The sequence below is a fragment of the Schistocerca gregaria genome, chromosome 10, assembly GCF_023897955.1.
Source record: "Schistocerca gregaria isolate iqSchGreg1 chromosome 10, iqSchGreg1.2, whole genome shotgun sequence".
Classification (NCBI taxonomy): Eukaryota; Metazoa; Arthropoda; class Insecta; order Orthoptera; family Acrididae; genus Schistocerca; species Schistocerca gregaria.
This window is the reverse complement of record NC_064929.1, coordinates 146,159,551-146,182,746: the sequence shown is the minus strand read 5'-3', so window position 1 is coordinate 146,182,746 and position 23,196 is coordinate 146,159,551. Positions and strand designations below refer to the sequence as shown.

The window sequence follows — 23,196 nt, the reverse complement described above, 5'->3', positions numbered from 1 at the left end:
TCCACACAACATTCAGCAAGTTGATGACATCATTCGTGGTGACCGTCGGATGACTGCAGATGAAGTGTGTCGCATTATTTCTCTTAGTAATGGCAGTGTGATCACGATTATTAAACAATTGGGGTACTCAAAAGTTTGTGCACGGTGGGTTCCAAGAATGTTAACCGATCAGAATAAAGAGGCAAGGAAAACAATAGCCTCCCAACACTTGCAGCGCTTCCGTTTGGAGGGAGATGAGTTTCTGAAAAAAATTGTGACCGGGGACGAAACATGGGTGCATTTTTTTGAACCCGAATCAAAGAGGCAGTCAATGGAGTGGCGTCACACAAGCTCGCCGAGGAAGAAAAAATTCAAAACTGTGCGATCGGCAGGGAAAGTTATGGCAACAGTTTTCTGGGATACAGAGGGTGTGATTCTGGTTGATTTTTTGGAGCAGGGATGCACAATAAATTCTGTTCAATACGTCACAACCCTAAAAAAACTTAAAGCACGTCTTCAGCGAGTTCGCCCAACAAAATCAATGGCAGATGTTCTTCTTTTGCATTACAATGCAAGACCACACACCAGTCGTCACACCTCTGACGAGATTGTCAAAATTGGATGGGAAGTTTTGCCTCATCCCCCATACAGCCCTGACCTGGCACCATCAGACTTCCATCTGTTCGGGCCACTAAAAGAAGCTCATCGTGGGATTCATTTTGAAGATGAGGAGGCCGTCAAAACATCCGTGCGTCAATGGCTTAGGAAGCAGAGCTGTGATTTTTACCGTGCTGGGATACATGCCCTTGTTCAAAGATGGACCAAAACTGTAGAGATGGGCGGAGATTACATTGAAAAATGACAAAATGATCCTCAATGTTGTGGTTTTCAACCTATGTAATTGCATTTAAATTTCCTGACAATTAAACGTAGAAAAAAAAAATAGGAGGCATTACTTTTTGACTGACCCTCGTAGGTTGGAGGTCTTAGTGTGTTGCAGAGTGGCTGGCTTTTCCTTTTTATTCTCGTGATCGGCCAGCCACTGTAATCTGCTTTCTTGTTTTACTCTCTTCTGTTTCTAGTGTCTCTGTGTTGTTTTCTTGCCCACTTTTGTTCTTTTTAGTGTTCGTTGCCTTCCCTTCGTTCTTGTGGTTTTTCCTTTCCTTCCCTTTTGTGCTATATGTCTCGTCCGTTTTATTCTCACTCTTGTGGCATTCTTTCATTAGGAACAAGGGACCGACGAGCTCGTAATTTGGTCGCTTTCCCCCTCTTTTAAACCAACCAACCAACCATATTACCTCCCCTCACATATATGTCGCTTATTGACCACGGGGAGAAAATTCGAGAAATTAGAGCCAATACGGAGGGTTACCGACAATCATTCTTCCCACGCACCATTCGTGAGTGGAAGAGGGTTGGAGGGATCAGGTAGTGGTACCGAAAGTACCGTCCGTCACACACCATTAGTTGGCTTGTGGAGTATGATGTAGATGTAGAAAATGTGTGTTGAGCGATCGTGACAGACGGTTATTGAAGAGAGGACTGTGACGAAAAATGAGAGAATGGCAGGTGCAGAAGTCACTAGCGGCCCGTGTCAGCACCGAAAGTCCACCGAGGTAGCGACGGATAGCTCTTCCATTACTGTGAGCTTCGCCATACAGAAGGATTATGTATACTGAACTATGTTGCTCTAATACAGAGTCGCGAATGAGGTTCGAAACAGGTCAGAGAGGCAGGATAGACTTCAAATGACATCAACCGAGCGGGCCGCGGTCGTCTCGCGGTTCTAGGCGCGCAGTCCGGAACCGTGCGACTGCTACGGTCGCAGGTTCGAATCCTGCCTCGGGCATGATGTGTGTGATGTCCTTAGGTTAGTTAGGTTTGAGTAGTTCTAAGTTCTAGGGGACTAATGACCACAGCAGTTGAGTCCCATAGTGCTCAGAGCCATTTGAACATCAACCGATCCTACGTAACCACCCCCCTACCATGACTACCCTGTTGCACACCTACCTAGCAAACATGTTTTGAAACGGCTGTTGCACGGAAATGCTACGTTCCCTGACATTGGTTCCTATTCAAAATATTATGTGCGCACTACCCTCTACAAGGCCTATAAGTTATTAGGGGAATTTCCGAACATCCTGTGTAGCTCTACTAGCTCTGATGCGAATATAAGCTGATATAATAAATGTGGCGTTTCTCGTATTTAATGGAGGATAGAAGCACTGGGTTTAATTGCTAACTGTCCTAGCATTCGGTTTCGGAGCGCTTCACAGATAAAATTTTTCTGGCTCGGGTGAAACGTACGCCATAAAGGGACCCGGCACACAAAATCTCCGATAATGCGTAATCGATAATTGTTTGAAAGCATAATAGTGGCCCTAAATGTTCAACTGTCTTCAAACATCAGGTAATGGTTCAAATGGCTCTGAGCACTATGGGACTTAAGGTCTGATGTCATCAGTCCCCTAGAACTTAGAACTACTTAAACCTAACTAACCTAAGGACATCACTCACATCCATGCCCGAGGCAGGATTCGAACCTGCGACCGTAGCAGTCGCGCGTATCCGGACTGAGCGCCTAGAACCGCTCGGCCACTGAGCCCGGCCATCAGGTAATGCTTCCTGTCGTAACGAAGTTCTAATCTCAGATAGGAATTAGCATAGTCTCAGAATAATAAACACTCAGTGTATCACATCTCACTCTTTTCTTAAGAAAAAAACTTAGTTCTGATAGATTAATACATTCGTAGGGACAGTTGGAAGGGAAGAAAGTTCCACGGGAATTATAGGATCTCAGAAGACTACTGATGCAATTTGGGAGAATAGGAAAATCAGGATCTCTACAAGTACACCGAAAAATTAACAGACACAGTGTGGAAACGAAATTTTATGGGCACCTACCACGAATGGACGGACGCCGGTAGCGCAAAAAGATCTTCAATTACAGTACATCATTGAAGTGCACATCTTAGTGGGTTGAAGTGGTCAAAAGAAATGGTCAATAAACTGGGATTACGCTAGAGATGATCCAAAACAGGGAAGGATTCAGAGGCAAAGTCAGCTGCATAAAATCATTTGAAGAGAAACCACTTATGAGGTGGTCCACACATTACATTTCCGAGGAAGAGAGAAAGATAAGTGAAGGAGTCAGGAAAAGAAAGGCTAAAAAGCCGTAGATGGCGAAATTCGTAAAAAAAAGAAAAAAACATTCTTAGCTCTTACCACAATGGTCACAACTTGTAAAATTAAAACAGTAGATTTGCGGAACAGATAACTAGGAATATTTTCTGAGAAACCACTAAGTACAGCGGTTCTAGGCGCTTCAGTCCGGGACCGCGCTGCTACTACGGTCGTAGATTCGAATCGTGCCTCGGGCATGGATGGGTGTGATGTCCTTAGGTTAGTTAGGTTTAAGTAGTTATAAGTCTAGGGGAATGATGAATTCAGATGTTAAGTCCCTTTGTGCTTAGAGCCATTAGAATCATGAAGGACACTACGTGCCTCCTAAATTCTACCTATTCTTTCTTTACCTCAGATTCAGTTAATAGCAGCATCAATCAAATAATCCGACTTGGCACAACCAGTATCATTACGTCATTCAGGTTACGGATATGGAGTGCGAAGACTGGTGTCTTACAATGTATCTGATATCTTAATTAAACAGCTGTGGCGTCCGAGCATTCTCAGTTTGCTGTCACAGTTCACGCTGCATACGAGCAGGTAGTAACGTTCCCCGGCGTGTCGAATTACTGCGTGGCGGTCAGCAACTTACTATAGCAATTTTTCAAATAAATTTATACAAGGGTACGCTCCCTCTAAAAGCTGTAATTCGCTCGTTTAGCGGACATTTTCGCAGCATCGCGCTGTCTTTATTACGTTGCAGGCGGTAATAAAAAGGCGCACTTACGGTAGATCTAGTCGGAACGTCACACAACTCAGCCTAATTCACTTAAACTGTGCACTGAAATGTGTCGTTTGCACAACTACGGTGCTCATACACACACGCACCACCAAATAATTGCCTTACTATCGTGTGAATAAGCCTTTTAACCTCACGTTCCGCCCCTTGCTCCGAGGATTGAGCTCTGTTCCGGAGGATCCCAACAGCCACTACCGATAGCTACATACAACAATATAAAGTGCACAAAATGTTTTATACTTACCAGTGCCGAAAACTTTCAACTTCACCTCATATTTCCGGTCAGACTTCCAGTTCCTCTAAGCATCCCCCCTCCCCCCCCCCCTCTCTCTCTCTCTCTCTCTCTCTCTCTCTCTCTCTCTCTCTCTCTCTCTCTCTCTCTCTCAGAGTGTGGGTGGGTGGGGGGTACGGGGTAGCAGAACCGTGTGCACGCCTTGTTGCTTCAACAGTTTTGATTAAATACCGGCAGTAGCGGCTGTGCGCATGGAAACGTAGCGGATAGCATCAGACCAGACTAGACCAGCTGAATACAGCCAGCACAGTGTTCGCCTGCCGGCGGCGGGTTATGCAACCCACCGTGCTTGCACGCTTTGCGGAGCAGTAGAGGTGCAATGCTCAGGCGCTGTATGTCGTGTCGCAGCCCGCACGCGTCATTACACCGCTGCCATTAGCACGCACATACGTTCAGTCAATGAAGATCGAGCCGTGGTTTCTCTCCAATCTCTGCCGAACGTCCTGGCCACACCAGTGCATTCGCAGTAGAGGTTGCCGCTGACGGAATTCCGTTACATGAAGTATAGATTAATACCGCTAATGTATGGTGTTGTTATTATTGTTGTTGTCTTTACTTCGAAGGCTGGTTTAATGCAGCTCTCCACGCTACTGCATCCCGTGCTGTCCACTACCAAATTAACGATTCTTAGATGCCTTAGAATGTGCTGTGCGATCTGATCCTTTCTTTTAGTCGGGTTGTGCCATAAATGTGTTTTCTTCCTAATTTTATGTAGTACCATTCTATGGACTATAGGTTCTTCGCATCCGATCCCCAGTATTCTTTGGAAGCACCAGTTTCTCTCGTCTTGTCGTCAGAACTCCTTATCGTCCAAGTTTCCCTCCTGTACAAGGCTACACTCCAGATAAATACCTTAAGAATAAGCTTCGTAACATTTATATTTAAAGTCGATGTTGACACGTTTTTTTTTTCTCCAGAAATACTTTTCTTGCTGTTGCCAGTCTACATTTTATTATATTCTCTCTACTCCGGAAGCCGTAAGTTATTTTGGTGCCGCAACGGCAAATCTCCTCTACTACGTGCAGTGTATAATTTCCTAGTGAACTTCCCTCAGCGACCACTGATTTAATTTGCTCTAGTTGATGTTTATCTTAGAACCTCCTTTCAGGACACTATCCGTTCCATTCAACTGCTCTTCGAAGTCCTTAATCAGCTATGACAGAATTACAATGTCATCAGCAAACGACGTAAGTTTTTATTTCTTAAGTTTTGATGTTGCTGAACAACACTCATACAATAATTTTTCAATGAGGACACCGCCATTTGACTGGATCGTTTTTTGTTTAATTACGACCCAGGTTTCTGTCTTTTATGTCATTTTCAGTTATTGAGTTCATGTATATATATTGCAGCACACAAGCTCAAAAATTCGTAAATGTCAGATCCGACATCTCGCATGTCATGGGGGAGTCAAACTTTTTCTTAATTTATGCCCAGTTTTCAGCTTCTTGTGCTGCAATATACGTTAATGATATAAACTGGATCACCTGAAAATTACATAAAAGGCCGAAACCTGGGTCGTGATTAAATAAACAACAGTACAGTCCAATGGCGGTATGTTCATTCAAAGACGCTTTATGTTTTCTTTCTGAACTTGAATTCTCTTTCCAAATTTCTCCTTTGTTCCGTTCACAGCTTGCTTAGTGAAGAAATTCAATAACATGGGGGATAGTCTACAACCTTGTTTCTCTCCCTTCTCAAGACTTGCTTTTCTTTCATTTCCTTCGACTGTTTAGAACTGCAGACTGGTTTCTATACAATTTGTAGGTAACCTGTTGCTCCTTGTATTTTTATCGGCGTCTTCTTTAGAGCCCCAGGAAGCGTATTCCAGTAAACTTCGGCATCCATAAGTTTCTTGAACTACCTAGGCGATAAATTTAGGTTCTTTCTCTCTTCGTGGAGTCGGTGTTACCGAAAAGAACCTACATAAATTATAATGTTTTTAATAAAAAGTAGTATTTTACAATTAAGTTTCTTTTGCTACAATGGATTTTGTGTAGCTGGATATCATTTTTTTTCAATTCCCTCAAAAAAGTAATTTCTTTCTAACTCTTCATACGGCACAGACAACCTCCACATTCCTCTAAAGTAACTGATTTCGTTATTTTGGAGGCTTAAAAAGTAATAACATTTAAAATGAGGTCGGCCGGAGTGGCCGAGCGGTTCTAGGCGCTACAGTCTGGAACCGCGCGACCGCTACGGACGCAGGTTCGAATCCTGCCTCCGTCATGGATGTATGTGATGTCCTTAGGTTAGTTAGGTTTAAGTAGTTCTAAGTCTAGGGGACTGATGACCTCAGAAGTTAAGTCCCATAGTGTTCAGAGCAATTTTTTTTTGTTAAATGAGGCAAAAGAGGGAAAGTAGGGTGCACATGGTCGTGAGAAAAAGCGGAGAGTTTCTCATTGGCGGACCAAATGAATTTAGCAGGGAGGTGACTCACTATTTTGGCCTGTGCTTCTGTGTTAATTTATTGTACAAACAGCAGCTCGTATGTTTCACTTTTTTTTTAATATTGTCGATTTTTATGTAGGGCATCACAGTTCTTTTTAGTCGTGTTTCGAAGCGGTGGACTGGATGTCATATAACGCAGTTAACATTGTATGAATGCTCTCATTAAAGATGCGACTGATAATTCCCTTTTTAAATGCAGTAAAAGGTTGCCGCTGTTGAAACTTGTCAATAGCTGGTTAATGCATTCGAACGCGACGTAATGAACACGCCAGCTGCGCTGAAATGATCTCCGTAATTCACCGGTGTCGCGAAAAACAACAAACATTCCCGGCGGTGCGTGTTTGGGATTTTCCACTTTCATGATCGGAAAACCGAAACTTGTTACCAGTTTAATAGGTGGTGTACCGGCTTCGCAAAAAAAAAGTAAAAATCTCAGCTGTGAATGTACTATCAGAAAGCGAATCATTTTTGCTGGGTATGACGAGGAGTGTGATCCATCGTTTTATGAAAAGTCACATTATTTGGCAGCAGTTTCACGATCGCCTTGTGGCTTCCAGGAATAGCTCCGTACGGTGTTACCGACGTCAATGAGTCATCGCGTGCGCTGCACAGTTGTTGCCGCAGTAACTACAGCTACCTACATGCCTCCGAATCTGCTTAGTGTATTCATCTCTTGGTCTCCCTCTACGATTTTTACCCTCCACGCTGCCCTCCAATACTAAATTGGCGATCCCTTGATGCCTCAGAACGTGTCCTACCAACCGATCCCTTCTTTTACTCAAGTTGTGCCACAAATTTCTCTTCTCCCCAATCCTATTCAATACTTCCTCATTAGTTATGTGATCTACCCATCTAATCTCGAACATTCTTCTGTAGCACTACATTTCAAAAGCTTCTATTCTCTTCTTGTCTACACTGTTCATCGTCCGTGATTCACCTCCGTTCATGGCTACACACCATACAAATTCTTTCAGAAAGTACTTCCTGACACTTAAATCTATTCTCGATATTAACAAAGCCCGCATCTCGTGGTCGTGCGGTAGCGTTCTCGCTTCCAACGCCCGGGTTCCCGGGTTCGATTCCCGGTGGGGCCAGGGATTTTCTCTGCCTCGTGATGGCTTGGTGTTGTTTGATGTCCTTAGGTTAGGTAGGTTTAAGTAGTTCTAGGGGACTGATGACCATAGCTGTTAAGTCCCATAGTGCTCAGAGCCAATTGAACCATTTTGATGTTAACAAATTTCTCTTCTTCAGAAATGTTTTTCTTGGCATTGTATTGATATGCGTGGGAAACTCGCTTAAAATGGAGCGCAAATTACGCAGACTACATTCATTTAGTGTTTCATGATGAGAGCAAATGGTTCAAATGGCTCTGAGCACTATGGGACTTAACTTCTGTGGACATCACACACATCCATGCCCGAGGCAGGATTCGAACCTGCGACTGTAGCGGTCGCGCTGTTCCAGACTGAAGTGCCTAGAACCGCTCGGCCACTCCGGCCAGCCATAATGAGAGCATTATGGCTTCTAAGACATTATAATCATAATTTCAAACCTTTCCTAAATTTTGTATCGCTTATTTGCTTAACTTCAGATAATTTACACACAACTCAATTGTAAATTAGTGACACATTTGAAGCAGTTTTATGCGAGGGAGCTGGATTCTTTGTGGAATCGGTTTCATGGAGCTTCGGACGATATGCACAAAATCATATACAGTAACGGCCCTGTAATCCGCCATTGATGTGTCGCAGAAAATAGCTTCACATGTGTCGATTTGCGTCAAGGGCAATGTGTTGCGTTCTGTTTGCAAGGACGTCCTGAATCCGATCACATCTCTGGCTCGATACTCCGTAATCTGGGATCTTATTCAATAACGGTAATACTGCATATAGTTTAAATCTGTGGTGCGACTGAGTGTTAGTAATTGGAGATGGGAGAATGGCCCAGCAGTGAATGGGGTTGTGGCAAGAAGTTAGCGTCGATCTTATCGAGGAACTCTGATCAAACGGTTCAAATGGCTCTGAGCGCTATGGAACTTAACATCTGAGGTCATCAGTCACCTACAACTTAGAACTACGGGGGTAATCCCAAAAGTAAGGTCTCCTGTTTTTATATATATAGACCTGTTTATTTCTACAATGGTTTACATCACTTTACAGCTTGAACATTTAGCTATTTTTCGACATAATCACCATTTGTGTCGATGCATTTTTGTAGATGCTGTGACAATTTTTGTATGACCATGTCATACCAGCTCTCCGCCATGCTGTTCAGAAAGTTATAAACCTCTTCTTTCACCTCTTCGTCGGAGCTGAATCGATTTCCGGCCAAATGTTCTTTTAACCTAGGGAACAGGTGATAGTCACTGGGCGCCAAGTCAGGACCATAGGGTGGGTGGGTGATTATGTTCCACTGAAACTGTTGCAGGAGAGCAACGGTTTGCCGAGCGATGTGTGGGCGAGCGTTGTCATGGAGAATGTGTACGCCCTTGCTCAACATTCCTCTTCTCCGCTTCTGAATTGCCCGTTTGAGTTTTTTCAGAGTCACAGTGGGCATGAAGTCGACCAACAATACCCCCTTTCCGATCCCGAAACACGGTTGTCAAGTCTTTACCGACAGACTGTGTTTGTTTGAATTTCCGCGGCTTTGGCAAAGAAGGATGCCGCCACTGGCGTGATTGTTGCTTGGTCTCAGGTGTAAAGTGGTACGCCCAGGTTTCGTCATCCGTGACAATTGAGTCGAGAAACAGCATGGCGGCGGGCTGGAATGACATGGGCATACACAAACTGCCACAGCGTCTACAAAAAGGCATCGACGGAAATGGTGACTATGTCGAAAAATAGCTAAATGTTCAAGTTGTAGCCGGCCAGGGTGGCCGAGCGGTTCTAGGCGCTACAGCCTGGAACCGTGCGACCGCTACGGTTGCAGGTTCGAATCTTGCCGCGGGCATGGGTGTGTGTGATGTACTTAGGTTACTTAGGTTTAAGTAGTTCTAAGTTCTAGGGGACTGATGACCTCAGGAGTTAAGTCCCATAGTGGTCAGAGCCATTCTTTTTATTTCAACCTGTAAACTGGTGTAAACCATTGTAGAAATAAACACGTCTATGTCCTTATAAAAAAAATAGGAGACCTTACTTTTGGGATTACCCTCGTACTTAAACCTTACTAACCTAAGGACACCACATACATCCATGGCCGAGGCAGGATTCGAACCTGCGACCGTAGCGGTCGCGCGGTCCCAGACTGAAGCGTTCAGAAACGCTCCTACGAACTCTGATATCGGCATTGTTCTGCGGTCGGTGGTTAGTACTGGATTGCAAAACAAAGCGTGCTGCATCATTCCACATCGGCGCTAAACACAGAGCTCAGTATGCGTTCCAGCCAACCGTCTGCGCTCAACCTGGGGTGAGGGGATGCTAATTCGGAAGCGACAGGTGAATAAGCGGAAGGCCCAGTCAGATTCCTGCGAGTTTGCTAACTGGAACGCTGCGCGGAATTCCGCCGTGGTCTCTCTCTCTCTCTCTCTCTCTCTCTCTCTCTCTCTCTCCTGCCCTTTTATCTGAAGACGCCCAAACTCTCAATACCGCGCGATCGCGAAACCCTGCCCGCTACAACTTCCTCCAGCCACTGCCCCGGCGTCGCTCGGCGTTAGAGACCGTTGTTATAATCGCGGCGCTAACTTTGAGAGCCTTCTTCGCAGCTCCGCGCCACCTCCGCCGCAGCCAGGGAGAAAACTTTCAGAGCATCTCTCCCGTCGCCGCGGAGACTTGTTAGGCGCGCGCTCCAGGCGTGCAACACAGACGCCGCCAGACTTTTTCCTCGTCTCTTCGATTTAATGCCTCGAAAGCGAGCGCTTCCGCAGATAAACACAATCGGGGAGACGGCGACGAAAGTTCCCCCTAGTCCGTCCAGCTAAGGTACGTTTACACTTGGTCACGTCGCAGACTTCCTGCGTCCTCATTTGTTTCCCCTCGTGAGACAAGTGTCCTGGTGCTGTTTTCGAAGATGACAATGCTCGTACAGGCACTACATACGTCGCTAGGAACTTTGTGCGTAATGTTGAGGCACCCTTCTGTCGTAGGAATGTCCCCGGAATCCGTTCAGCAAAGGCCCTTCGGCACTTGGTCACGTCACAGGTGGCTTCTGCAACACTGTGTGTTTTCGCTCATGAGACATTATTCTGCTACCATTTTCCAACAAGAGAACGCTCGTGCACGCACTGCATATGTCTGAAGGAACTTCGTGTGTGACCTTGAGGTACTCCATTCCCCTAGCAAGGTTTTCCGATCCTTTCCCGATTGCACTTGAGTCGCCAACTCCATCTAGGGGGCATTAAGGTAGGGAGGCCTTATATCGTCCGTGCTCCTTTGGTGAAAAATGTTTACACGCGCGAGCCGTCCGTAATATTGTTGGGTTGCTTGGCGAAGGAGGCCAGACAGCGGAAAACCTAAATCATGATGGCCGGACGCGGGATTGAACCGTCATCCTCCGGAATGCCAGTCCAGTGTCTAACCACTGCGCTCCTCGCTCGGTGATATTGTTGAGAGTGAGTGCTGTGTGCAGTGCGTTTAGCTTCCGTGTACGAAGGTAGTTAGAACAGCAACCAAGTTAACAGCCTGCTATTGTTACTGCGATCACTGGTTTGCGTTCAAATACTGGGCTGTATCGCTATTGTCAAGGGTTTGGTCTATTATAATACATATAGCGATGTTGCTTACTACGTCCCCATTGCGTTTCCTATTTTCATCCCAGTAACGAAATTTGGCACTTCGTTAAAAAAAAAAACCTTTTTATTTGCTTTTTCTAAAGGTTACTTGCCTTTTCCTACGGAGAAGCTCAAGCGGATTATTTGCACTAAATGTTTAGTTTGCTATCACAAAACATGCCCCTTTTTTTACACACAAAAAAACAGAAACCGTCCGAACAGGCCTTGAAGGTCCAACTTACCGTCCGACACGATCGCCTTTGCTAACAGCACGATGTCGCGTGCAGCGCCTCTCCTGGGCTCGTGACCATATCAGGTGTGACCCTAGACGACTGGTAAACGTTGGTCTGGTCAGAGGAGTCCCAATTTGAGTTGGTAAGAGGTGGTGGTAGGGATCAAGTGTGGCGCAAACCCCACGAAGCGACGGACGCAAGCTGTCAACAAGGCACTGTGGAAGCTGGTGGTGGCTGAGGTGTGTTTACATGGGACGGACCGGGTCCTCTGATCCAGCCGAACAGATCATTGACTGGAAATGGTCTGCTACTTTGAGACCATTTGCCGGCGTTCATGGATGTCATGTTCCCAAACAATGATGGAATCTTTGTAGATGACTGTGCACCGTGTCATCGAGCCATAGTTGTTAGCGATTGGTTGGAGGAACGTTCTGGACACTTTGAGTGAATGCTTTGGGTAGCCATATCGCCCGACATGAGACCCGTCGAACTTCTACGGGACACAATGGAGAGATCAATTCGTGTACAACATCTTGCACTGGCAACACTTTCGCCGTGCGGAGTGCCCGTGCGGTTTGAGGCGCCATGTCACGGATTGCGCGGCCCCTCCCGCCGGAAGTTCAACTCCTCCCTCGGGCATGGGTGGGTGTGTTGTTCTTAGCGTAAGTTAGTTTGAGTAGTGTGTAAATCTAGGGACCTATGACCTCAGCAGTTTGGTCCCTTAGGAACTCACATACATTGGAACATTGTTCGCAGCAGTTTCGGAATTATGGACGGCTATAGAGGCAGAATGGCTCAGTATTTCTGCAGGGGACTTCCGAGGACTTGTTGAGTCCATGCCATATCGAGTCGCTGCAGTACTCTGGGCAAAGTGAGATCCGACACGATATTAAGGAGGTATCCCACGACTTCTGTCTCCTTAGTGGATTTCTCAAGAGATATGACATTGTAAACACTGAGGTGCCTGAAAGTCTTTGGCGTGAAGTTTAATTCTTTAAATAAGTCTCTAATGTGTTTCCTTTAATTTACGTCTATGGCCACCAACTTTTTCTTAACAGATTACCGGTCGGTCTTTAACGACCATCATCAGATCTGTAGCAACAATGGGAAAACAATAATACACTCGCAAACTGTATACAGCTTAAGAACAATACATAGACCATAATGAAAAGTGGTACTGACAAAATTTACATATTTGCGCTTTAAATATGTTACTTTTGTCGTGTTCTTATTTTTATTGCTTTTTATTACTGTAATGCCTTTTATACGCTATAAGCTTATTACAGACTTCAACTATAGTATCCCCCTTCATTTTTGCTGTTTCAATTAATTATTGAAAACTAGTGTATACCGACATTAGCGACATCTGGTGAACTTACAACACAAACATCGTGTGGCTACTGTACAGCTGCGTGTTTTAAACAGTAGTGCTATTTACAACATGACTCGGGCATACGATGTTATCTATACGTATTTGACGATGCTGGTGCTGATCCCGCATTTAACATCTGACGATGCCACTATGGCTGCAGTACATCAGGAGTTTGTTTTTATGAAACAGGTATGCCTCTTCATACTTAAAGCGCACAAATGGATATATTTGTCAGAAGTGCTTTTCATTATGTATGGTCTATGTATTGTTCTTAAGCTGTATACAGTTTGCGAGTGTATTTATGTTGTTCCCATTTTTGCTGCAGATCTGATGATGGCCATTAAAGACCGAAACCGGTAATCTGTTAACGAAAAGTTTGTGACCATAGACGTAAATTAAAGGAAACTTATTACGTATACGGGTCACTGTTTTTTCGCGACGATGTCGCAGCTTGTGACAGTCTCTAATTTTTGTAGAATTTTTGTTTATCGTGAATACTCATATTTTCGTGGTCTGTACGGGAGTGATACTTAGTTTTTTTACGGCCTCTCCGTGACGGTCGCCCATAGCTCAAACAAGTTAGCCACAGCTTCCCATCACTGCATATTTCCGCTGTCCCATGTCAGTCCCATTTGGTGTGGTCCCAGACACTTGAGCAACATTCTAGATTGGGTAACACCAGTGATTTGTCAGCGGTCTTTCCGTATACTGATTTTCCAGTATCCTAGCAGTGAACCGGAGTCTGGCACCTGCGTGCTAAGCGTATGCAACCGTTCCAGTTCATATCGCTACAAATTGTTACAACTGAGTGCTTCTGTCAGTTGGCTGCTTCGGAAGCTGAATGGTGATCTAGTTTCGATTTTTTTTTATAGGTGGAGCCCCTCCACGCCCACACCTCAAAAAGTCTACTGCCATCTCTGCATAAGGGTTAGTTCTCACTAGAGTGAAGTGTCGCAAAGATGCGGGTACTGCGATGTTTGCTTAGCTCTGGTTAAAGTTAACCATTGATACGAGCTCATCTGGAGATAGATTGGATCCAAGTCGATCGAAGGGTAACGGTTTGAAGGGCAGAGAAAAAAAAGTGCCAAGGCAAGAGCCAAGGGAAGAAAACCTCTGCGATAGTTAGGTCGGGTGGTAAGAGCAGTAGCGGATGTCTCGCTGCCTGCGATAGGTCATGCAAGAGTAGACTTTCATAGTAGTGGGTATCATGCATGTCGATAGCTTTAACGTTCTGCGGTTGTGTTGCTCGGAGGCTGCCGCTGTGTGCCCGGTCCTGAATCTCGATCAGCGTCAGAAACCTGCAACAGTTAGGTTTATCATCGTTTTTGTGTCCGATATATATCGGATGCACAGTGTAGGGTGATGTTGACGATTTGCCAAGCGAGATTAGCCGAGCGGTCTGGGGCGCTGCAGTCATGGGCTGTGCGGCTGGTCCCGGCGGAGGTTCGAGTCCTCCCTCGGGTATGGGTGTATGTTTTTGTCCTTAGGCTAATTTAGGTTAAGTAGTGTGTAAGCTTAGGGACTGATGACCTTATCAGTTAAGTCCCATAAGATTTCACACACATTTGAACGTTGTTTTTTTTTTTGGCGATTTGTGTGTGTGTGTGTGTGTGTGTGTGTGTGTGTGTGTGTGTGTGTGTGAGTGAGTGAGTGAGTGAGTGAGTGGGAGAGCTCGTCGGTTTCCCTGCTGTGGCCTGTTAGTCGTCTCTGATGGCAGCTGGTAATTTCCAGTCAACGTTGCTGATATGTAGGGGCTTGCCGACGTTTGTCGCTTGTTGGTGTATGTTAGCTTGCCATAACTGGTTATGCCCTAGCTAGTAGTGTCTTTGGCCGCTTATCCTTCCACCTATGGTTGCGATCAGTTTTCCAGAGTGAGGATGAAAGGATTGTTCGAGTGTCTCGAGTTCCTGTATAGCCGTGTGGCGTGATCTTGTGGTCATAGCATACTGTACTATGCTTTTCTTCCATTTTGTGAAGTGCACAGTCTTACACTTTTGTTGATTTGAAGCAAGTTGTCAGTCTTTGCTCCGCTTTGGCAGCACGGCTAGTCTTACGTTGACTGATGGCACTCCCGTGTGAACAAGGTCCGCTGGTGCAAGTTCCTTTCGTGTGAAGGCCGCCTTCGGAGTACGCGGAAGCCGTGTCGATACCGTACTTGGGCGCATGCAGTCACCGTATTCGCAGAAGCGCGCTGCAGTACGATGAAGAACGCGGCCCTCTCCCCGTGACAGGGGTGATGGGTTTTTCAGCGAAGCGTGCGCAACTTGCCAGGCACGGGGACTTCCCGGAAGGTTTCCGTGACTGGCCCGCGCTGGCTCCCGGGAAATTCGGTGCGACGGCTGAGGCGTTCGGAACAAGTAGTGGGGATGTTCCGGACATCGATCAGGCGCTGGCGTTTGGCACGCACGGCTTATCCAGTCCACCTGTGGCTCTGACCAAGCAGGCTCGGCTGTGTTCTTAAGCCCTCTTCTTGAGGCACGAGTAACTTCCTTGTCTCAGACGGAAAGGAAATGCAGACATTGGGGAAAGTTGAAAATTTGTGCTCAACTGGGTTCACATTCTTACTAGGCAGATGCGCTGTCCACTAACAGCCTGGACACAGTTGTCATCGCATCTGCACCCACAACCCAAGCACACGTCCCGTCAGACCCAAATACTCAACTTGTCCACACACTACTAACGTTGTGCCCCTTGCCAATTATCCTCATTACTAGTGGCTTCTCGCCGATTCCCATCAGAAATTCAAAATCGTTCTGATTGACAGTGGACTGGTGCTGTTGTTGGCCGACCGGGGTGGCCGTGCGGTTCTAGGCGCTACAGGCTGGAACCACGTGACCGCTACGGTCGCAGGTTCGAATCCTGCCTCGGGCATGGATGTGTGTGATGCCCTAAGGTTGGTTAGGTTTAAGTAGTTCTGAGTTCTAGGGGACTGATGACCTCCGAAGTTAAGTCGTATAGTGATCAGAGCCATTGGGACCATTTTTTTTTGCTGTTGTTGCTAGGATTGTAGGCTAGTCAATATCTAGAGGTGGTAGTTTGGACCACAACAAGAGGAAAAAGTCTAGCAAATATGGGCTCCGACTGCGTACGTAAATACACTCCTGGAAATTGAAGTAAGAACACCGTGAATTCATTGTCCCAGGAAGGGGAAACTTTATTGACACATTCCTGCGGTCAGATACATCACATGATCACACTGACAAAACCACAGGCACATAGACACAGGCAACAGAGCATGCACAATGTCGGCACTAGTACAGTGTACATCCACCTTTCGCAGCAATGCAGGCTGCTATTCTCCCATGGAGACGATCGTAGAGATGCTGGATGTAGTCCTGTGGAACGGCTTGCCATGCCATTTCCACCTGGCGCCTCAGTTGGACCAGCGTTCGTGCTGGACGTGCAGACCGCGTGAGACGACGCTTCATCCAGTCCCAAACATGCTCAATGGGGCACAGATCCGGAGATCTTGCTGGCCAGGGTAGTTGACTTACACCTTCTAGAGCACGTTGGGTGGCACGGGATACATGCGGACGTGCATTGTCCTGTTGGAACAGCAGGTTCCCTTGCCGGTCTAGGAATGGTAGAACGATGGGTTCGATGACGGTGATTGTGGCGCTCACCTGCACGGCGCCAAAGACGCATACGACCATCATTGGCACCAAGGCAGAAGCGACTCTCATCGCTGAAGACGACACGTCTCCATTCGTCCCTCCATTCACGCCTGTCGCGACACCACTGGAGGCGGGCTGCACGATGTTGGGGCGTGAGCGGAAGACGGCCTAACGGTGTGCGGGACCGTAGCCCAGCTTCATGGAGACGGTTGCGAATGGTCCTCGCCGATACCCCAGGAGCAACAGTGTCCCTAATTTGCTGGGAAGTGGCGGTGCGGTCCCCTACGGCACTGCGTAGGATCCTACGGTCTTGGCGTGCATCCGTGCGTCGCTGCGGTCCGGTCCCAGGTCGACGGGCACGTGCACCTTCCGCCGACCACTGGCGACAACATCGATGTACTGTGGAGACCTCACGCCCCACGTGTTGAGCAATTCGGCGGTACGTCCACCCGGCCTCCCGCATGCCCACTATACGCCCTCGCTCAAAGTCCGTCAACTGCACATACGGTTCACGTCCACGCTGTCGCGGCATGCTACCAGTGTTAAAGACTGCGATGGAGCTCCGTATGCCACGGCAAACTGGCTGACACTGACGGCGGCGGTGCACAAATGCTGAGCAGCTAGCGCCATTCGACGGCCAACACCGCGGTTCCTGGTGTGTCCGCTCTGCCGTGCGTGTGATCATTGCTTGTACAGCCCTCTCGCAGTGTCCAGAGCAAGTATGGTGGGTCTGACACACCGGTGTCAATGTGTTCTTTTTTCCATTTCCAGGAGTGTAGCTGTGAGCACTTGTTCAGTAGAGGAGATGTGTTTACAGCAGCGAGTCCACACAGCAGCTCGTGGTTTCGCGGTCACGTTCTCGCTTCCCGAGTACCGGGTCCTGGGCTCGATTTCCGGGTGCGTCAGGGATTTTCACTTGCCTCGAGATGACTGGGTGTTTTTGTTGTCCTCATCATTTCATCACCATTCATGAATGTGGCGAGTTTGGACTGAGCAAAGGTTGTGACTTGGTACGGGCGCTGGTAACCGCGCAGTTGAGCACCCCACACAGCAATCATCATCACCACCATCATCATCACGACAGCAGCGAAGATGAACCAGTGCTCATAGCTCCTCAAATATGAATTTTAGAGCCCATGATTAGGTGGACGTTTTTTTCTTGCTTTGGACCATACTACAGTCTCCGGGAGTTGGCGACCCAACAACCGTAGAAACTACAGTTCTGGTACATGTATTCCACTGTCAGAGGTATCAGAACAATTTTCGCTTGCAACTTCGGACTCGTTCGCTTCTGATCCAAGGGTCGTTACCTCAAATCGAGACATCATGCTAGAAAGTCTCTAGCATCATCACGGAATCACCCTGTATATACATACAGTTACAGGTACTGGCGCATATGACTTTAACGCTCTGTAGCGTGGCTGGATGACGTTTCCGGACGTGGGTTCCTATGTAAAACTTGAGCTACTAAGTCACCTCAACACCCTCTAGAAGTGTGTAACATGAATTATATACAGGGCGAGTCAGAAGTCCTTGGACACCTTCATAACTTGGGAGATTAAAGAGAAAATTGAAAAGTGATGATGGGAACATGGGTTTGACGTGGGGCCGCAGCTTTTGGAGTGAAGGTGATTCATGGCCGCCATCTTGAAATCCGCCATTTTGGATTCAAGTCATTTAAAAAAAATGGGAATGGGGGTGTATGACACATCAAATAACACTCGCTTTAACTCTGGAATTTAATGGTTTAATTTGTTTTTGTCTACCTTGTACGGTTTAGAAGTTATTAATGTTCAAAATTACCTTGATTTTTCTCTATGGGGACATCTCAAGCAGATAGTGTATGCTGAGAGCATCCGTGATTTGAGACACCTGGAGGAACGCATACAACACGCCTGTGACCAAATTGCAGGAGACACTCTCCTCCGTGTGGAGTCAGAGTGGTTGCCGTGAGTACAGATGTGCACTGCACGGGATGGACAACACGTAGAACATGTGTTGTAGCAGTCGGTATGAAGGTAATTTCCCAACAATAACCTCTAAACTGTACAAGATAGACAAAAACAAATCACTCAACTAAATTCCAGAGCTCAAACGAGTGTTATTTGATGTGTCATACACCCCCCTTCCCATAAAAAAAAAAATGGCGGAATTCAAGATGGCGGCCATGAATGACATTCACTACAAACGTTGCGGCCCGACATCAAACCTATGTTCCCATCATCACATTTCAATTTTCCTTTTAATCTTCCCAATTTATGGCGTCCAAGGACTTTTGACTCGCCCTATATATAGGGTGTAAATTTTAAGTTGACAAACCAGAATAACTCCAGAAATAAGCTTCACTGAATCCAAATTTGATTATTTTCGAGGGAGACATTTACTGGTGCTAAAATTAGCCTGCCCCCATCGCTCTGGGGGTGGGGCGGTGGCAACTTTAAAATTTCAAATGGGATCCCCCACTTTTTATTGCAGATCAGATTCTATATGAAAAACTACGTACTTTTCGTCTTAAACATTTGTTTTTATTCTTGGTAGTTGGCGCTGTAATTCAAGAAAATCCAAGCTCTCATTTTCGTATTTTGGAAATGGTTTTTTTTTTTTTTTGTCATCAGTCTACTGACTGGTTTGATGCGGCCCGCCACGAATTCCTTTCCTGTGCTAACCTCTTCATCTCAGAGTAGCACTTGCAACCTACGTCCTCAATTATTTGCTTCACGTATTTCAATCTCTGTCTTCCTCTACAGTTTGTGCGCTCTACAGCTCCCTCTAGTACCATGCAAGTCATTCCCTCATGTCTTAGCAGATGTCCTAGCATCCTGTCCCTTCTCCTTATCAGTGTTTTCCACATATTCCTTTCCTCTCCGATTCTGCGTAGAACCTCCTCATTCCTTACCTTATCAGTCCACCTGGTTGGAAATGGTATCGGATAAATAAAAAATACTTATATACTTCGTAAATTTTGATTCGCTAAAACTAAAACTCTTCCTCTCTCCCCATAGGGTGGCGTTTGAGAGAGAGAGGAATTAGAGATTTACAAATGTTGACCCAAATACTTGTAACAACTTTTTCCGCACCCATCTTAAATGGATTTCACGTATTGAAGATTTTTCGAATGAACCTCGCTCTGGTGTTCAGTGGGATAGCGAACATAACTGCCGCCTGGGACGACACTTCATTGCCCCCCCCCCCCCGCCCCACCCCCACCCCTCTTATCGGCGCCCGAGGCACGACACTTCATTGGTGCACCCCTACTCGTCCAGAAAGAAATATAGTAATATAATGTACACAACTGATTCTGGTGATAATGTTTTCCGAAAATCTTGGAGACCATTTGGGGCCCATCTGCAAGTGGCACCCGTGGCTTAATAGACCCCCCCATGCCACCGCCGTCCCCCAACGACCCCACACCTCCTCCTCGTTATGATACTGCCGGTATTTCGCTTACCTGCGATTAGTTCTTTTTGTCGTTCCACTTTAAGTCGATCCGGACGCATTCTGGTAGCTGTTTTGTGGAGCTAACTGCTTCCAAGGCAACGGCCTTGCCGCAGTGGATACACCGGTTCCCGTCAGATCACCGAAGTTAAGCGCTGTCAGGCGTGGCAGGCACTTGGATGGGTGACCATCTTGGCCACCATGCGCCGTTGCCATTTTTCGGGGTGCACTCAGCCACGTGATGACAATTGAGGAGCTACTCGACTGAATAGTAGTAGCTTCGGTCAAGAATACCATCTTATGACCGGGAGAGCGATGTGCTGACAACACGCCCCTCCTATCCGCATCCTCCACTGAGGATGACACGGCGGTCGGATGGTCCCGGTTGGCCACTCGTGGCCTGAAGACGGAGTGCTAAAAACTGCTTCCTAGGATTGTTCCGGAATCGTGTAATAATCGAGTAGTGGGCCTTTCTGTCTATGTGCACGGAGTGTGTTACAATTGTCAACATGTTATCGCTGCCCCAAGCGCAGATCCCCAGGAGGTCTTGCAGACTCTCGTTACAATTTTCTAGGGTTGCGGCTTCTCCGTGAACGGTCCCGCTGAGTTTTGGACTAGTCACTTTGTGTACATTGGTTCTGTAACACTACCTCGCGGCACACCTGAAGTTACTTTCGCGTGTGAAGATTTCTTTCTGGAGCCGATGCCTCCCTGCCCGCCACAGTGCCACTCATAGCTGCGTCTGATCAGCAAGTGGCGAACGCGACCAGCGCCGGCGTGAGTCAGCTCCGGTGTCGGCGAGGAATCTGGACGTCGTCGCCGCTCACCGCTTCTATTTTTAAGCGGAGCGACTCTCACGTAGCTGAGCTGGATTAGCAGTTCCCTACTGCGGCCCGCGTTTCGCAATCGAAGCATGGGGTGTACGGGCGGGTACTTGACACTTTGCTCGAAGCCGACACACAGACAGACGCAAGCACCGCGGCGAGTCTTTATCTCTGATGTTAGGTGATCTTGGGATTGTGGAAGTCCTCTCACACAACAACGGCTTACAGCACTTCAAAAACTAAGCTACACGTTATTATGGCAGGCCGAGTAACTTATGTTGATAGCTGCCCTACACTTCAAAGTGACTCAGGTACATGGCCAGCGGTGGCTCGTAAGGGTGTTCACAAATTTTTAAATTCAGATCAATTTGTGAGTGTGAAATTAATAGCAACACTAATAATAATGTGCACAACTTTATCTAATGAAAGAAAGAATTGTTTTTGTGGAATTCCTTGTTTTGTACAAAATCACTACTGGCCATTAAAATTGCTACACCGCGAAGGTGAGGTGCTACACCGACAGCAAGAAGATGCTGTGATATGCCAATGATTATCTTTTCAGAGCATTCAAACACGGCTGGCGCCAGTGGCGACCCCTTCAACGTGCTACCATGAGGAATGTTTCCAACCGATTACTCATACACAAACAGCAGTTGACCGGCGTTGTCTGGTGAAACGTCGTTGTGATGCTCGTATAAGGAGGCGAAATGCGTACCATCACGTTTCCGACTTTGATAAAGGTTGGACTGTAGCCGCTTTGATAAAGGTAGGATTGTAGCCTATCGCGATTGCGGTTTATCGTATCGCGACATTGCTGCTCGCGTTGGTCGAGATCCAATGACTGTTAGCAGAATATGGAATCGGTGGGTTCAGGAGGGTAATACGGTACGCCGTGTTGGATCCCAACGGCCTAGCAGTCGAGATGACAGGCATCTTATCCGCATGGCTGTAACGTGCAGCCACGTCTCGATCCCTGAGTCAACAGATGGTGACGTTTGCAAAACAAAAGCTATCTGCACCGACAGTTCGACGACGTTTCCAGTAGCACGGAATATCAGCTCGGAGACCATGGCTGCGGTTACCCTTGACGCTGCATCACAGACAGGAGCGCCTCTGATGGTGTACTCAACGACGAACCTGGCTCCACGAATGGCAAAACGTCATTTTTTCGGATGAATCCAGGTTCTGTTCACAGCATCATGTGGTCGCATCCGTGTTTGGCGACATCGTGGTGAACGCACATTGGAAGCGTGTATTCGTCATAGCCATGCTGGCGTATCACCCGGCGTGATGGTATACGGGATGCCATCGGTTACACGTCTCGGTCACCTCTTGTTCGCATTGACGGCACGGCAGTGAACATTACATTTCAGATGTGTTACGACCCGTGGCTCTACCGTTCATTCGATGCTCTCGAAACCCTGCATTTCAGCAGGATAATGCACGACCGCACGTTGCAGGTCCTGTACGGGCCTTTCTGGATACAGAAAATGTTCGAATGCTGCCCTGGCCAGCACTCTCTCACCAGTTGAAAAAGTCCGGTCAATGGTGGCCGAGCAGATGGCTCGGCACAATATGCCAGTCACTACTCTTGATGAACTGTGGTATCGTGTCGAACCTAAATTAGCAGCTGTACCTGTACACGCCGTCCAAGCTCTGTTTGACTCAATGCCCAGCCGAATAAAGGTCTTTATTACGGCCAGAGGTAGTTGTTCTGGGTATTGTTTTCTCAGGATCTATGTAACGAAATTGCGTGAAAATGTAGTCGCAATGCAGTTCTAATATAATATACACTCCTGGAAATTGAAATAAGAACACCGTGAATTCATTGTCCCAGGAAGTGGAAACTTTATTGACACATTCCTGGGGTCAGATACATCACATGATCACACTAACAGAACCACAGGCACATAGACACAGGCAACAGAGCATGCACAATGTCGGCACTAGTACAGTGTATATCCACCTTTCGCAGCAATGCAGGCTGCTATTCTCCCATGGAGACGATCGTAGAGATGCTGGATGTAGCCCTGTGGAACGGCTTGCCATGCCATTTCCACCTGGCGCCTCAGCTGGACCAGCGTTCGTGCTGGACGTGCAGACCGCGTGAGACGACGCTTCATCCAGTCCCAAACATGCTCAATGGGGGACAGATCCGGAGATCTTGCTGGCCAGGGTAGTTGACTTACACCTTCTAGAGCACGTTGTGTGGCACGGGATACATGCGGACGTGCATTGTCCTGTTGGAACAGCAGGTTCACTTGCCGGTCTAGGAATGGTAGAACGATGGGTTCGATGACGGTTTGGATGTACCGTGCACTATTCAGTGTCCCCTCGACGATCCCCAGAGGTGTACGGCCAGTGTAGGA

General features: G+C 47.0%; 1 protein-coding gene and 1 pseudogene across 1 annotated transcript in view; both read left to right on the top strand.

The window, feature by feature from the left end:
* Positions 1-23,196, top strand: part of LOC126293282 (disintegrin and metalloproteinase domain-containing protein 10-like) — a 458,016-nt gene that overhangs the window by 374,159 nt on the left and 60,661 nt on the right.
* Positions 20,101-20,218, top strand: LOC126293842 (5S ribosomal RNA; annotated as a pseudogene).